Consider the following 3,801-nt stretch of genomic DNA (forward strand, 5'->3'; position numbering starts at 1 on the left):
AACTCCATCCTATTCTCCCCAACTCCATCCTATTCTCCCTAACTCTATCCTATTCTCCCCAACTCCATCCTATTCTCCCTAACTCCATCCTATTCTCCCTAACTCCATCTTCACTTTGGCTTTTGGGCATCTCTAACCTTCGGCCTGTGACCTAAACCATCTTTTAGCTATAGTTTTGCCATGTTTTCCTCTATTTTTACCTTACAATGCTTGCTGACCACTGTCCATAAGAAGCTTTTTTATAAGTTGAAATCAAGAAAAACAGTTAAAAGAGTCACCAATGGAACTTAGACCTATTTTTATCAAGCTCCTCAATGTATGAAGGAGCTTTATACATTGGATGCTCTTTCTTGGATGAAGAAGCAGGCCATGAGAATTTTAGTGAATTGTCTCAGCTGACAGCGTGAGTTGGTGCCTGAGTCAAGTGTACAAAGGGGCTTCAAAAAGTTAATAGAAAAATTCCATTTTTGATCCCTGAAAGAAAAGGGGATTGGACCGATGGATTGTAACAGAGCCTGCTCACTATTTAACAGAGAGATGCATCTACTCTGAGTCAGGACAACAGTTAGACTTGGGACTCTGCATGGTCTCTCTCTCTCTTCTCTCTTTCACTCTTTTTCTCTCTCAGTGTCTACCTCTATAAGATAGGCAAGGTAAGCAACCCCAAGGATACAGCAACAGGACCGACAGTTCTGGGGGTGCATGGAGAGGAGGAGAGGAGGTGGAGAGTGATGAACAAATAACGACAGGGATTGGGGGATAGCAAAGGATCCAAAATTGATGGTGAGGAAGGTATAGCCTTCTTGGTAATGTATCTGAGAAGAATTCCTGAGAGGTGAACGATGGGTAAACATGATAGTGGGGTGAGAGGAAAGAATAAGAAAGTAAAAGTTATCTATATAGGTATAAACATAGATATGTTTATATATAAATATACAAAGATAGGTGTATTTGTCTATGTGAGTGTATATATATATATATGTATATATACATACATATTCCTAGGGAGTAGGGTTGGGGAGAGAGGGAATAAAGGGGACCTGATTTCAAAGAGTTCAACAAGAAAGAAAATGTTTTGAAAATGATGGTGGCAACAGTTGTATAATTATGCTAGATCTAATTGAATTATGGATTGTTATAATAGCTGTAAGAGCTCCCAGTAAAATGATTAATAAAAAATTTTATTCTGCCCACCAACTTTTTGAAGCTCCTTTGAAGATTCTTCCCTCTCTTCCATCCCTTCGCCCCTAAAACTACAAACAAACTCACTGCCATCAAATCAATTCTAACTCGTCATGACAATATAGGACAGGGTAGAACTATCCTTGTGGGTTCCAGAGACGGTACCTCTTTACAGGAGTAGAAAGTCTCATCTTGCTCCCAAAGAGCAGTTGGTGGTTTCAAACTGCTGACCTTGTGGTTAGCAGCCTGAACCTACCACACCACCAGGGTTCCTCCTTAGAGAACCCACACCTTCTGAATCCTGGCCCAGTGTTTTGGTGGCATAATGGGTTACACGGTGGACTGAAATCCGAAACCACCAGCCACTCTGCAGGAGCAAGATGAGCGGTTCTAATCCCACAGACTTACAGTTTTGGAAACCCATAGGGACAGTTCTACTGTGTTCGTTAGGGTCGCTGTTGAGTAGAATTGACTCGATGGCTGTGAGCACCCTTGGTGTAATGGTATCTCCTAATTTTCTTTAAAAATTTCAAAACCACCCAAGTTCTACTGACCAAGGAACAGGGTCAGTAGTGACTTCTTTTCTACAAGAATGGGAACACTCTCTTCTCCTCTGTGCCCTGCCCTTCATCACTAAGACTCAAGCTACTTGGAGCAGCTGAGGAATTAAGAAACACAGGCGGTCCCCAGGTTATGAATAAGGACCTTTCCTATGTGTGTCCTTAGGCCCAGGTTGCTAGTACTCAGTATAAGTCATAGTTCTCAGTTTGCCTTACTTAAAGCAAGGACTGCCGGCGGCCTTTTCAGTGGGTTAAAGCCTGTGCATGCCATGAGCGAAGGCGATTGGCGATTGTGATGAGGCAGTTTTTTGCGAGTTGGGGCTAGTTCAGTTATTTCCAAGTGAGGGCAAATTGACAACATCATAAAAGGCAAGAAGGAGTTGCTCATCAGACATTTGAAACCCAGGGACTTAATGGTACAGATACTTTGATTACCAAATACTTCTTTTCTCCCAAGAACCAAGGCCATGGGTCATTAACAAAAGCATTACAGTTGGATCCTATAAAGAAGCATAAGGCGATCCCCATGGTAACCATGATTAGAATGGAAATGGCAGCTTGCATTGCATTCAGGAGTTAATTGTTGTCCGTAGAAGACCACAGACCACAGCTATAATGAGCTCCATGGGACCTATGGTCTCAGACTGGTGGTGTTTGTTGCCAATTACAGTTTCTAGATGAAAGCGTCTGAACAAATTGATTTGTTAAGCTGTATGGATCAGACTCACAATCAGAGAAATTCAGAGCTGATATCTGGCCTGCATTTTGTCATGGAGCTCCTTATGCCTGGGCAGTGGTGTGGATCATGTGGAGGCTTCATCAGTGGTTGGAGAATAGGGCTGTGTCCACTTCAAGTGGGCAGACTTAGATTCGGTGTCTCCTGCTTTTCCTCCTCTAACTGTTCCACCTACTTTAAATGTGTTATCAGAAGAGACCAGTCCCTGGAAAAGGAAATCAGCCCTGGTAAAGTAGACCTTCAAGGATATGTAGTGACACAGTGGCTGCAACAATGGGCTTGAACTTCAGAACAATTATGAGGATGGTGCACAGTGGGGCGGTGTTTCATCCAGTTGCATGAGTCAGAACCAACTTGACCATCCTTAGCAACAACAGTTCCTAGATCATTTAATAGCACCGGAGTTCTGTTTTGGGGAAGAGACCACACTTTCTGTGACTTCTACTTGATCTTCAAAGGCTGCTCCTGCTGGTTTCTTTCTTCTGTCTGTAAAGGAAGCTGATGTTTATTTCTCAACAGGCATTTCCCCCAGTGTCAGTAGTTATGAGAGGCATGGTCTGATGCACACTTATGATTCAGTGTCTTAGAGGAAGAGTTGTTGGGCTGATGGTAGTAGGCGAGGATCAAAAAGGAGGACACTGTGGGACTTGTTACAGCGGTAGCCTATTCCATTCAACATCAAAATTCAGTGAAACTTTAGTGACGTAAGCAGCGGGTGGCTGTACCAGTATCTGGGGACACAAAAATGAATGAAAGAGTCATCTTCAGAAGGTGGTGCCTGAGCTGTACCTGAAAGGATGACTGAGGCAAGGGAAGAAGGGCGTTCAAGTCAGAAGGATCCACAGGAGCAAAAACAGAGAGGCAAGAAGGAGTGAGATGTGTAAACCAGTCACAATCATTTGGATTTTCCTAGAGTATAAAGTGAACTAAGCAGAAGATTAAGGCAGGAGGAGAGGAATGAGCTTTTATTGTGTGCTGGTAGAATTATTTATTCAGAATTGCTAAAGGAAGAAAAGGGGTGGAGGTGCTTCTGACTTCTGCTTCAGAGGGATCATTCAAGGGCTGTTGGTGATGGTGGGTTTCTCTTCTTCCCTTGTGAAGTCACAGAAAGTCAGACACGGCTTCTCTGCCCTCTTTATTGCCTAATCAGTATTGATTCATTGATTTGCAAAAGAAGCTGGTTCATTCATGTGTTTAGAGCAGTATGCTGATGAAACTGAGGGTTTTCATCGCATTGAAATACTCTATTCTATATTAACTTATTTCAATTTGTCCTCAGCTCACTGGTCTGTCAATTGTGAGACGTATTTCTCTGACAATTGT

This window comes from Echinops telfairi, unplaced genomic scaffold, assembly GCF_000313985.2.
Source record: "Echinops telfairi isolate 266 unplaced genomic scaffold, ASM31398v2 ScPeMD7_7421;HRSCAF=8459, whole genome shotgun sequence".
In the NCBI taxonomy this organism is placed as follows: Eukaryota; Metazoa; Chordata; class Mammalia; order Afrosoricida; family Tenrecidae; genus Echinops; species Echinops telfairi.